Consider the following 14,161-nt stretch of genomic DNA (forward strand, 5'->3'; position numbering starts at 1 on the left):
TTTAAGCATGATAGCGAGAATCACACCCCTAGACCAACGACAAACGAGAGCCATATCCTGCGACGCAAATTGACCTCTGAGAGCAAATATGTAGTTTCCACCATCTGGATGAACTTAATTCTAATGTGGACTTTAAATGAAGGATTTGGTAAGAACCCGATGACTTTAGAAAAGATGTCAAAATAATGGATTCCAGCACAAGGACCATTTCCCTACACTATTCTCTGCTGCAGGTTACTTATCTGGCATTTCATGTTAATTGCAAGAAGGGTTAGGGGATTCCAGGGCCTTCCAAGGCCAGATAGGTTCAAATGCAAATTGACTGCTGAGAACAAAGTCTTCAGTTTTTGGATTAAATTAGGAAAAGTTTATGGGCTTCATTGCCTATTACCAATGTGAACTTTAAATTAGGAACTTGTTGATAAGCAGATTTTGCCATTAGGGCTCGTCCGGGATTTGAACCGGGACCTCTCGCACCCAAAGCGAGAATCATACCCCTAGACCAACGAGCCACATAAAACAGTATTTTAGCAATTTTCAATCAAGGAAATGCGGCTCAGATCGGTCACTGACTTGAAAGGCAATGGTCAAGTAGTTTGTTTTGCATGGGCTCTTTCTCTGGCTCCACTGCCAGATTCAGCTTTGTGATTATTTTTGATGCCAACATTTTACCAAATTTTGAACTTGAATATTTCAGTCAAAAAAGTGACAGCAGAATCGTAATGAAAAAGCTAAGTGTGTAACTGTGAATGAAGGATTTGGTAAGAACCCGATGACTTTAGAAAAGATGTCAAAATAATGGATTCCAGCACAAGGACCATTTCCCTACACTATTCTCAGCTGCCCGGTACTTACCTGGCATTTCATCTTAATTGCAAGAAGGGTTAGGGGGGATCCCAGGGCCTACCAAGGCCAGATAGGTTCAAATGCAAATTGACTGCTGAGAACAAAGTCTTCAGTTTTTGGATTAAATTAGAAAATGGTTTATTGGCTTCATTGCTTATTACCAATTCTCTACTTTGTGCGTGAACAAAAAACCCTAGTTTCCACCATCTGGGTGGACTTGACAGTAGTGACAACTTCAAATTTTGTGATAACCAGATTTTGCCCTTAGGGCAGTTTCAGCGTTTGATTACTTTTGATGCCAACATTTTACCAAATTTCGAACTTGAATATTTCAGTCAAAAGTGACAGCAGAATCGTGATGAAAAAGATTAGTGTGTAACTGTGACTTAATCAACTCATATAAGCATGATAGCGAGAATCACACCCCTAGACCAACGACAAACGAGATCCATATCCTGCGACGCAAATTGACCTCTGAGAGCAAATATCGTAGTTTCCACCATCTGGATGAACTTAATTCTAATGTGGACTTTAGATGAAGGATTTGGTAAGAACCCGATGACTTTAGAAAAGATGTTACCAATTCTCTACTTTGTGCGTGAACAAAAAACCCTAGTTTCCACCATCTGGGTGGACTTGACACTAGTGACAACTTCAAATTTTGTGATAACCAGATTTTGACCTTTTGGGCAGTTTTAGCTTTGTGATTACTTTTGATGCCAACATTTTACCAAATTTCGAACTTGAATATTTCAGTCAAAAGTGACAGCAGAATCGTAATGAAAAGATTAGTGTGTAACTGTGACTTCATCAACTCATATAAGCATTATAGCGAGAATCACACCCCTAGACCAACGACAAAGCGAGAGCCATATCCTGCGACGCAAATTGACCTCTGAGAGCAAATATCGTAGTTTCCACCATCTGGATGAACTTAATTCTAATGTGGACTTTAGATGAAGGATTTGGTAAGAACCCGATGACTTTAGAAAAGATGTTACCAATTCTCTACTTTGTGCTTGAACAAAAAAGCCTAGCTACCACCATCTGGGTGGATTTGACACTAGTGACAACTTCAAATTTTGTGATAACCAGGTGAAGCGAGAATCATACCCCTGACCAACGAGCCACGTAAAACACAGATTTAGCAATTTTCTATCTAAGAAATGCGGCTCCAATCTGTCACTGACTTGAATGGCAATGGTCAAGTAGTTTGTTTGGCATGGGCTCTTTCTCTGGCTCCACTGCCAGATTCAGCTTTGTAATTATTTTTGATGCCAACATTTTACCAAATTTTGAACTTGAATATATCAGTCAAAAGTGACAGCAGAATCGTAATGAAAAAGCTAAGTGTCTAACTGTGAATGAAGGATTTGGTAAGGGTTAGGGGGGATTCCAGGGCCTTCCAAGGCCAGATAGGTTCAAATGCAAATTGACTGCTGAGAACAAAGTCTTCAGTTTTTGGATTAAATTAGAAAAAGGTTTATTGGCTTCATTGCTTATTACCAATTCTCTACTTTGTGCGTGAACAAAAAACCCTAGTTTCCACCATCTGGGTGGACTTGACACTAGTGACAACTTCAAATTTTGTGATAACCAGATTTTGCCCTTAGGGCAGTTTCAGCGTTGTGATTACTTTTGATGCCAACATTTTACCAAATTTCGAACTTGAATATTTCAGTCAAAAGTGACAGCAGAATCGTAATGAAAAAGATTAGTGTGTAACTGTGACTTCATCAACTCATTTAAGCATGATAGCGAGAATCACACCCCTAGACCAACGACAAACGAGCCATATCCTGCGACGCAAATTGACCTCTGAGAGCAAATATGCGTAGTTTCCACCATCTGGATGAACTTAATTCTAATGTGGACTTTAAATGAAGGATTTGGTAAGAACCTGATGACTTTAGAAAAGATGTCAAAATAATGGATTTCAGCACAAGGACCATTTCCCTACACTATTCTCTGCTACAGGTTACTTATCTGGCATTTCATGTTAATTGCAAGAAGGGTTAGGGGATTCCAGGGCCTTCCAAAGCCAGATAGGTTCAAATGCAAATTGACTGCTGAGAACAAAGTCTTCAGTTTTTGGATTAAATTAGAAAAAGTTTATGGGCTTCATTGCCTATTACCAATGTGAACTTTAAATTAGGAATTTGTTGATAAGCAGATTTTGCCATTAGGGGCTCGTCCGGGATTTGAACCGGGACCTCTCGCACCCAAAGCGAGAATCATACCCCTAGACCAACGAGCCACATAAAACAGTATTTTAGCAATTTTTTTAGCAATTTTCAATCAAGGAAATGCGGCTCAGATCGGTCACTGACTTGAAAGGCAATGGTGGTCAAGTTTGTTTTGCATGGGCTCTTTCTCTGGCTCCACTGCCAGATTCAGCTTTGTGATTATTTTTGATGCCAACATTTTACCAAATTTCGAACTTGAATATTTCAGTCAAAAGTGACAGCAGAATCGTAATGAAAAAGCTAAGTGTGTAACTGTGAATGAAGGATTTGGTAAGAACCCGATGACTTTAGAAAAGATGTCAAAATAATGGATTCCAGCACAAGGACCATTTCCCTACACTATTCTCAGCTGCCCGGTACTTACCTGGCATTTCATCTTAATTGCAAGAAGGGTTAGGGGGATCCCAGGGCCTACCAAGGCCAGATAGGTTCAAATGCAAATTGACTGCTGAGAACAAAGTCTTCAGTTTTTGGATTAAATTAGAAAATGGTTTATTGGCTTCATTGCTTATTACCAATTCTCTACTTTGTGCGTGAACAAAAAACCCTAGTTTCCACCATCTGGGTGGACTTGACAATAGTGACAACTTCAAATTTTGTGATAACCAGATTTTGCCCTTAGGGCAGTTTCAGCGTTGTGATTACTTTTGATGCCAACATTTTACCAAATTTCGAACTTGAATATTTCAGTCAAAAGTGACAGCAGAATCGTAATGAAAAAGATTAGTGTGTAACTGTGACTTCATCAACTCATATAAGCATGATAGCGAGAATCACACCCCTAGACCAACGACAAACGAGATCCATATCCTGCGACGCAAATTGACCTCTGAGAGCAAATATCGTAGTTTCCACCATCTGGATGAACTTAATTCTAATGTGGACTTTAGATGAAGGATTTGGTAAGAACCCGATGACTTTAGAAAAGATGTTACCAATTCTCTACTTTGTGCGTGAACAAAAAACCCTAGTTTCCACCATCTGGGTGGACTTGACACTAGTGACAACTTCAAATTTTGTGATAACCAGATTTTGACCTTTTGGGCAGTTTTAGCTTTGTGATATTACTTTTGATGCCAACATTTTACCAAATTTCGAACTTGAATATTTCAGTCAAAAGTGACAGCAGAATCGTAATGAAAAAGATTAGTGTGTAACTGTGACTTCATCAACTCATATAAGCATTATAGCGAGAATCACCCCTAGACCAACGACAAACGAGAGCCATATCAAACGCAAATTGACCTCTGAGAGCAAATATCGTAGTTTCCACCATCTGGATGAACTTAATTCTAATGTGGACTTTAGATGAAGGATTTGGTAAGAACCCGATGACTTTAGAAAAGATGTTACCAATTCTCTACTTTGTGCTTGAACAAAAACCCTAGTTACCACCATCTGGGTGGATTTGACACTAGTGACAACTTCAAATTTTGTGATTTGAAGAATACCCCTGACCAACGAGCCACGTAAAACACAGATTTAGCAATTTTCTATCTAAGAAATGCGGCTCCAATCTGTCACTGACTTGAATGGCAATGATCAAGTAGTTTGTGGCATGGGCTCTTTCTCTGGCTCCACTGCCAGATTCAGCTTTGTAATTATTTTTGATGCCAACATTTTACCAAATTTTGAACTTGAATATATCAGTCAAAAGTGACAGCAGAATCGTAATGAAAAAGCTAAGTGTCTAACTGTGAATGAAGGATTTGGTAAGGGTTAGGGGATTCCAGGGCCTTCCAAGGCCAGATAGGTTCAAATGCAAATTGACTGCTGAGAACAAAGTCTTCAGTTTTTGGATTAAATTAGAAAAAGGTTTATTGGCTTCATTGCTTTTACCACCAATTCTCTACTTTTGCGTGAACAAAAACCCTAGTTTCCACCATCTGGGTGGACTTGACACTAGTGACAACTTCAAATTTTAACCAGATTTGATAACCAGATTTTTTTCAAAGGAAGTTAATTTTGATTACTTGATTTTGCAATGAAAAATTTTAGTTTGTTTTGACTTTTGACCAACATTTTTTTTAATGATTACTTTTGATGCCAAACAAACCAAATTTCGAACTTGAATATTTCAGTCAAAAGTGACAGCAGAATCGTAATGAAAAAAGATTAGTGTGTAACTGTGACTTAATCAACTCATACTTAAAAAGATGAAAGCGAGAATCACACCCCTAGACCCGACAAATTCAAGATCCATATCCTGCGCAAATTGACCTCTGAGAGCAAAATTAGTTTCCACCATCTGGATGAACTTAATTCTAATGTGGACTTTAGATGAAGGATTTTAAGATGGGCTCAGATGATGACTTCTGAAAAGATTTTACCAATTTAATTTGAACAAATTTTTGATTTCCACCATCTAATGACTTGATTTGATTGTGACAACAAATTGAATTTAGATGACTTTAGATGAAAGCCATGATTTTCAATTTCAGTTTGTTTTGATTTTGCATGGGCAAGCTCCACTTGCCAGATTAATTTTTGGATTAATTTGAAGCAAAAATTTGAACTTGAATATTTCAGTCAAAAGTGACAGCAGAATGAATTTGAAAAAATTAACTTGAATTTAAGCAGAACCAGATTTGACTTTAGAAAAATGTCAAATAATGGAGATCACAAGGACATGAAAAATTTTTTCATTTAATTGCAAGAAGGGTTTTTCAAATTTCAAGGCCTTGATTGGTTCAAATCAAATTGACTGCTGAGAACAAAGTTTCAGTTTTTGGATTAAATTAGAAAATGGTTTATTGGCTTCATTGCTTATTACCAATTCTCTACTTTGTGCGTGAACAAAAACCCTAGTTTCCACCATCTGGGTGGACTTGACAATAGTGACAACTTCAAATTTTGTGATAACCAGATTTTTGCCCTTTAGGGCAGTTTTTTTTGATTGATTACTTTTGATGCCAACATTTTACCAAATTTGAACTTGAATATTTCAGTCAAAAGTGACAGCAGAATCGTAATGAAAAAGATTAGTGTGTAACTGTGACTTCATCAACTCATATAAATGATATAGCGAGAATCACACCCCTAGACATCTGGATGGTTCAAATTGACCTCTGAGAGCAAATGTAGTTTCCACCATCTGGATGAACTTAATTCTAATTGGACTTTAGATGAAGGATTTGGTAAGAAAGTCTTGGTTTTTGATGAAAATTAATGACTTTAGAAAAGATGTTACCAATTCTCTACTTTGTGCTTGAACAAAAACCCTAGTTTCCACCATCTGGGTGGACTTGACACTAGTGACAACTTCAAATTTTGTGATAAAGATTTTGCCCTTTGGGCAGTTTAAGCTTTGTGATGACTTTTTGCCCAACATTTTACCAAATTTCGAACTTGAATATTTCAGTTGACAGCAGAATTGAAAAATGAAAAAGATTAGTTTAACTGTGACTTCATCAATTTATAAGCATTATAGCGAGAATCACAAAATTTGGAACCAATCAATATTTCACTGCAAATTGACCTCTGAACAAAATCATTTTTCCATTAGATTTTTTTTTTGTAAGAACATTTGATTGACTTTAGAAAAGATGTTACAGTCAAAATTCTCTCTTTGTTTGTGAACAAAAACCTAGTTTCCACCATCTGGGTGGACTTGACACTTTGACAACTTCAAATTTTGTGATAACCAATTTTGAATGAATCACATTTGTGATTACTTTTGATGCCAACAAAAATTTGAACTTGAATATTTCAGTCAAAAGTGACAGCACCACTGCCAAATTCTTTGTAATTATTTTTGATGCCAACATTTTACCAAATTTGAACTTGAAATATTAAGTGAATCAGAATCCTAGACCAACTTTAAGAATGAAGGATTTGGTAAGGGTTAGGGGGATTCCAGGGCCTTCCAAGGCCAGATAGGTTCAAATGCAAATTGACTGCTGAGAACAAAGTCTTCAGTTTTTGGATTAAATTAGAAAAAGGTTTATTGGCTTCATTGCTTATTACCAATTCTCTACTTTGTGCGTGAACAAAAAACCCTAGTTTCCACCATCTGGGTGGACTTGACACTAGTGACAACTTCAAATTTTGTGATAACCAGATTTTGACCTTTTGGGCAGTTTTAGCTTTGTGATTACTTTTGATGCCAACATTTTACCAAATTTCGAACTTGAATATTTCAGTCAAAAGTGACAGCAGAATCGTAATGAAAAAGATTAGTGTGTAACTGTGACTTCATCAACTCATATAAGCATTATAGCGAGAATCACACCCCTAGACCAACGACAAACGAGAGCCATATCCTGCGACGCAAATTGACCTCTGAGAGCAAATATGCGTAGTTTCCACCATCTGGATGAACTTAATTCTATTGTGGACTTTAAATGAAGGATTTGGTAAGAACCCGATGACTTTAGAAAAGATGTCAAAATAATGGATTTCAGCACAAGGACCATTTCCCTACACTATTCTCTGCTGCAGGTTACTTATCTGGCATTTCATGTTAATTGCAAGAAGGGTTAGGGGATTCCAGGGCCTTCCAAGGCCAGATAGGTTCAAATGCAAATTGACTGCTGAGAACAAAGTCTTCAGTTTTTGGATTAAATTAGAAAAAGTTTATGGGCTTCATTGCCTATTACCAATGTGAACTTTAAATTAGGAATTTGTTGATAAGCAGATTTTGCCATTAGGGCTCGTCCGGGATTTGAACCCGGGACCTCTCGCACCCAAAGCGAGAATCATACCCCTAGACCAACGAGCCACATAAAACAGTCTTTTAGCAATTTTCAATCAAGGAAATGCGGCTCAGATCGGTCACTGACTTGAAAGGCAATGGTCAAGTAGTTTGTTTTGCATGGGCTCTTTCTCTGGCTCCACTGCCAGATTCAGCTTTGTGATTATTTTTGATGCCAACATTTTACCAAATTTTGAACTTGAATATTTCAGTCAAAAGTGACAGCAGAATCGTAATGAAAAAGCTAAGTGTGTAACTGTGAATGAAGGATTTGGTAAGAACCCGATGACTTTAGAAAAGATGTCAAAATAATGGATTCCAGCACAAGGACCATTTCCCTACACTATTCTCAGCTGCCCGGTACTTACCTGGCATTTCATCTTAATTGCAAGAAGGGTTAGGGGATCCCAGGGCCTACCAAGGCCAGATAGGTTCAAATGCAAATTGACTGCTGAGAACAAAGTCTTCAGTTTTTGGATTAAATTAGAAAATGGTTTATTGGCTTCATTGCTTATTACCATTCTCTACTTTGTGCGTGAACAAAAAACCCTAGTTTCCACCATCTGGGTGGACTTGACAGTAGTGACAACTTCAAATTTTGTGATAACCAGATTTTGCCCTTAGGGCAGTTTCAGCGTTGTGATTACTTTTGATGCCAACATTTTACCAAATTTCGAACTTGAATATTTCAGTCAAAAGTGACAGCAGAATCGTGATGAAAAAGATTAGTGTGTAACTGTGACTTAATCAACTCATATAAGCATGATAGCGAGAATCACACCCCTAGACCAACGACAAACGAGATCCATATATCCTGACGCAAATGCAAATTGACTCTGAGAGAGCAAATATCGTAGTTTCCACCATCTGGATGAACTTAATTCTAATGTGGACTTTAGATGAAGGATTTGGTAAGAACCCGATGACTTTAGAAAAGATGTTACCAATTCTCTACTTTGTGCGTGAACAAAAAACCCTAGTTTCCACCATCTGGGTGGACTTGACACTAGTGACAACTTCAAATTTTGTGATAACCAGATTTTGACCTTTTGGGCAGTTTTAGCTTTGTGATTACTTTTGATGCCAACATTTTACCAAATTTCGAACTTGAATATTTCAGTCAAAAGTGACAGCAGAATCGTAATGAAAAAGATTAGTGTGTAACTGTGACTTCATCAACTCATATAAGCATTATAGCGAGAATCACACCCCTAGACCAACGACAAACGAGAGCCATATCCTGCGACGCAAATTGACCTCTGAGAGCAAATATGTGTAGTTTCCACCATCTGGATGAACTTAATTCTAATGTGGACTTTAGATGAAGGATTTGGTAAGAACCCGATGACTTTAGAAAAGATGTTACCAATTCTCTACTTTGTGCTTGAACAAAAAACCCTAGCTACCACCATCTGGGTGGATTTGACACTAGTGACAACTTCAAATTTTGTGATAACCAGGTGAAGCGAGAATCATACCCCCTGACCAACGAGCCATTATTTTAAAACACAGATTTTTAGCAATTTTCTACTTGAATAAATGCGGCTCCAATCTGTCACTGACTTGAATGGCAATGATCAAGTAGTTTGTTTGGCATGGGCTCTTTCTCTGGCTCCACTGCCAGATTCAGCTTTGTAATTATTTTTGATGCCAACATTTTACCAAATTTTGAACTTGAATATATCAGTCAAAAGTGACAGCAGAATCGTAATGAAAAAGCTAAGTGTCTAACTGTGAATGAAGGATTTGGTAAGGGTTAGGGGGATTCCAGGGCCTTCCAAGGCCAGATAGGTTCAAATGCAAATTGACTGCTGAGAACAAAGTCTTCAGTTTTTGGATTAAATTAGAAAAAGGTTTATTGGCTTCATTGCTTATTACCAATTCTCTACTTTGTGCGTGAACAAAAAACCCTAGTTTCCACCATCTGGGTGGACTTGACACTAGTGACAACTTCAAATTTTGTGATAACCAGATTTTGACCTTTTGGGCAGTTTTAGCTTTGTGATTACTTTTGATGCCAACATTTTACCAAATTTCGAACTTGAATATTTCAGTCAAAAGTGACAGCAGAATCGTAATGAAAAAGATTAGTGTGTAACTGTGACTTCATCAACTCATATAAGCATGATAGCGAGAATCACACCCCTAGACCAACGACAAACGAGATCCATATCCTGCGACGCAAATTGACCTCTGAGAGCAAATATGCGTAGTTTCCACCATCTGGATGAACTTAATTCTAATGTGGACTTTAGATGAAGGATTTGGTAAGAACCCGATGACTTTAGAAAAGATGTTACCAATTCTCTACTTTTTGTGCTTGAACAAAAACCCTAGTTTCCACCATCTGGGTGGACTTGACACTAGTGACAACTTCAAATTTTGTGATAACCAGGTGAAGCGAGAATCATACCCCTGACCAACGAGCCACGTAAAACACAGATTTAGCAATTTTCTATCTAAGAAATGCGGCTCCAATCTGTCACTGACTTGAATGGCAATGGTCAAGTAGTTTGTTTGGCATGGGCTCTTTTCTGGCTCCACTGCCAGATTCAGCTTTGTAATTATTTTTGATGCCAACATTTTACCAAATTTTGAACTTGAATATATCAGTCAAAAGTGACAGCAGAATCGTAATGAAAAAGCTAAGTGTCTAACTGTGAATGAAGGATTTGGTAAGGGTTAGGGGGATTCCAGGGCCTTCCAAGGCCAGATAGGTTCAAATGCAAATTGACTGCTGAGAACAAAGTCTTCAGTTTTTGGATTAAATTAGAAAAAGGTTTATTGGCTTCATTGCTTATTACCAATTCTCTACTTTGTGCGTGAACAAAAAACCCTAGTTTCCACCATCTGGGTGGACTTGACACTAGTGACAACTTCAAATTTTGTGATAACCAGATTTTGACCTTTTGGGCAGTTTTAGCTTTGTGATTACTTTTGATGCCAACATTTTACCAAATTTCGAACTTGAATATTTCAGTCAAAAGTGACAGCAGAATCGTAATGAAAAAGATTAGTGTGTAACTGTGACTTCATCAACTCATTTAAGCATGATAGCGAGAATCACACCCCTAGACCAACGACAAACAAGAGCCATATCCTGCGACGCAAAATTGACCTCTGAGAGCAAATATCGTAGTTTCCACCATCTGGATGAACTTAATTCTAATGTGGACTTTAAATGAAGGATTTGGTAAGAACCCGATGACTTTAGAAAAGATGTCAAAATAATGGATTTCAGCACAAGGACCATTTCCCTACACTATTCTCTGCTGCAGGTTACTTATCTGGCATTTCATGTTAATTGCAAGAAGGGTTAGGGGATTCCAGGGCCTTCCAAAGCCAGATAGGTTCAAATGCAAATTGACTGCTGAGAACAAAGTCTTCAGTTTTTGGATTAAATTAGAAAAAGTTTATGGGCTTCATTGCCTATTACCAATGTGAACTTTAAATTAGGAATTTGTTGATAAGCAGATTTTGCCATTAGGGCTCGTCCGGGATTTGAACCCGGGACCTCTCGCACCCAAAGCGAGAATCATACCCCTAGACCAACGAGCCACATAAAACAGTATTTTAGCAATTTTCAATCAAGGAAATGCGGCTCAGATCGGTCACTGACTTGAAAGGCAATGGTCAAGTAGTTTGTTTTGCATGGGCTCTTTCTCTGGCTCCACTGCCAGATTCAGCTTTGTGATTATTTTTGATGCCAACATTTTACCAAATTTCGAACTTGAATATTTCAGTCAAAAGTGACAGCAGAATCGTAATGAAAAAGCTAAGTGTGTAACTGTGAATGAAGGATTTGGTAAGAACCCGATGACTTTAGAAAAGATGTCAAAATAATGGATTCCAGCAAGGACCATTTCCCTACACTATTCTCAGCTGCCCGGTACTTACCTGGCATTTCATCTTAATTGCAAGAAGGGTTAGGGGATCCCAGGGCCTACCAAGGCCAGATAGGTTCAAATGCAAATTGACTGCTGAGAACAAAGTCTTCAGTTTTTGGATTAAATTAGAAAATGGTTTATTGGCTTCATTGCTTATTACCAATTCTCTACTTTGTGCGTGAACAAAAAACCCTAGTTTCCACCATCTGGGTGGACTTGACAGTAGTGACAACTTCAAATTTTGTGATAACCAGATTTTGCCCTTAGGGCAGTTTCAGCGTTTGTGATTACTTTTGATGCCAACATTTTACCAAATTTCGAACTTGAATATTTCAGTCAAAAGTGACAGCAGAATCGTAATGAAAAAAAGATTAGTGTGTAACTGTGACTTCATCAACTCATATAAGCATGATAGCGAGAATCACACCCCTAGACCAACGACAAACGAGATCCATATCCTGCGACGCAAATTGACCTCTGAGAGCAAATATCGTAGTTTCCACCATCTGGATGAACTTAATTCTAATGTGGACTTTAGATGAAGGATTTGGTAAGAACCCGATGACTTTAGAAAAGATGTTACCAATTCTCTACTTTGTGCGTGAACAAAAAACCCTAGTTTCCACCATCTGGGTGGACTTGACACTAGTGACAACTTCAAATTTTGTGATAACCAGATTTTGACCTTTTGGGCAGTTTTAGCTTTGTGATTACTTTTGATGCCAACATTTTACCAAATTTCGAACTTGAATATTTCAGTCAAAAGTGACAGCAGAATCGTAATGAAAAAGATTAGTGTGTAACTGTGACTTCATCAACTCATATAAGCATTATAGCGAGAATCACACCCCTAGACCAACGACAAACGAGAGCCATATCCTGCTGACGCAAATTGACCTCTGAGAGCAAATATCGTAGTTTCCACCATCTGGATGAACTTAATTCTAATGTGGACTTTAGATGAAGGATTTGGTAAGAACCCGATGACTTTAGAAAAGATGTTACCAATTCTCTACTTTGTGCGTGAACAAAAAACCCTAGTTTCCACCATCTGGGTGGACTTGACACTAGTGACAACTTCAAATTTTGTGATAACCAGGTGAAGCGAGAATCATACCCCTGACCAACGAGCCACGTAAAACACAGATTTAGCAATTTTCTATCTAAGAAATGCGGCTCCAATCTGTCACTGACTTGAATGGCAATGGTCAAGTAGTTTGTTTGGCATGGGCTCTTTCTCTGGCTCCACTGCCAGATTCAGCTTTGTAATTATTTTTGATGCCAACATTTTACCAAATTTTGAACTTGAATATATCAGTCAAAAGTGACAGCAGAATCGTAATGAAAAAGCTAAGTGTCTAACTGTGAATGAAGGATTTGGTAAGGGTTAGGGGGATTCCAGGGCCTTCCAAGGCCAGATAGGTTCAAATGCAAATTGACTGCTGAGAACAAAGTCTTCAGTTTTGGATTAAATTAGAAAAAGGTTTATTGGCTTCATTGCTTATTACCAATTCTCTACTTTGTGCGTGAACAAAAAACCCTAGTTTCCACCATCTGGGTGGACTTGACACTAGTGACAACTTCAAATTTTGTGATAACCAGATTTTGCCCTTAGGGCAGTTTCAGCGTTGTGATTACTTTTGATGCCAACATTTTACCAAATTTCGAACTTGAATATTTCAGTCAAAAGTGACAGCAGAATCGTAATGAAAAAGATTAGTGTGTAACTGTGACTTCATCAACTCATTTAAGCATGATAGCGAGAATCACACCCCTAGACCAACGACAAACAAGAGCCATATCCTGCGACGCAAATTGACCTCTGAGAGCAAATATGCGTAGTTTCCACCATCTGGATGAACTTAATTCTAATGTGGACTTTAAATGAAGGATTTGGTAAGAACCCGATGACTTTAGAAAAGATGTCAAAATAATGGATTTCAGCACAAGGACCATTTCCCTACACTATTCTCTGCTGCAGGTTACTTATCTGGCATTTCATGTTAATTGCAAGAAGGGTTAGGGGATTCCAGGGCCTTCCAAAGCCAGATAGGTTCAAATGCAAATTGACTGCTGAGAACAAAGTCTTCAGTTTTTGGATTAAATTAGAAAAAGTTTATGGGCTTCATTGCCTATTACCAATGTGAACTTTAAATTAGGAATTTGTTGATAAGCAGATTTTGCCATTAGGGCTCGTCCGGGATTTGAACCGGGACCTCTCGCACCCAAAGCGAGAATCATACCCCTAGACCAACGAGCCACATAAAACAGTATTTTAGCAATTTTCAATCAAGGAAATGCGGCTCAGATCGGTCACTGACTTGAAAGGCAATGGTCAAGTAGTTTGTTTTGCATGGGCTCTTTCTCTGGCTCCACTGCCAGATTCAGCTTTGTGATTATTTTTGATGCCAACATTTTACCAAATTTCGAACTTGAATATTTCAGTCAAAAGTGACAGCAGAATCGTAATGAAAAAGCTAAGTGTGTAA

General features: G+C 38.1%; 5 non-coding genes across 5 annotated transcripts; all 5 read right to left on the bottom strand.

The window, feature by feature from the left end:
* Positions 1–441: 441 nt before the first annotated feature.
* trnap-ugg (transfer RNA proline (anticodon UGG)) lies at positions 442–512 on the bottom strand. Its single transcript has one exon. It is a non-coding gene; the product is annotated as a tRNA-Pro (tRNA).
* Positions 513–3,032: 2,520 nt separating this feature from the next.
* Positions 3,033–3,103, bottom strand: trnap-ugg (transfer RNA proline (anticodon UGG)). The gene has a single exon. It is a non-coding gene; the product is annotated as a tRNA-Pro (tRNA).
* Positions 3,104–7,740: 4,637 nt separating this feature from the next.
* trnap-ugg (transfer RNA proline (anticodon UGG)) lies at positions 7,741–7,812 on the bottom strand. Its single transcript has one exon. It is a non-coding gene; the product is annotated as a tRNA-Pro (tRNA).
* Positions 7,813–11,271: 3,459 nt separating this feature from the next.
* Positions 11,272–11,343, bottom strand: trnap-ugg (transfer RNA proline (anticodon UGG)). The gene has a single exon. It is a non-coding gene; the product is annotated as a tRNA-Pro (tRNA).
* A 2,518-nt stretch (positions 11,344–13,861) lies between these two features.
* On the bottom strand, positions 13,862–13,932 carry trnap-ugg (transfer RNA proline (anticodon UGG)). Its single transcript has one exon. It is a non-coding gene; the product is annotated as a tRNA-Pro (tRNA).
* Between the last annotated feature and the right edge of the window lie 229 nt (positions 13,933–14,161).

Source organism: Perca flavescens, unplaced genomic scaffold (assembly GCF_004354835.1).
Source record: "Perca flavescens isolate YP-PL-M2 unplaced genomic scaffold, PFLA_1.0 EPR50_1.1_unplaced_scaf_7, whole genome shotgun sequence".
Classification (NCBI taxonomy): Eukaryota; Metazoa; Chordata; class Actinopteri; order Perciformes; family Percidae; genus Perca; species Perca flavescens.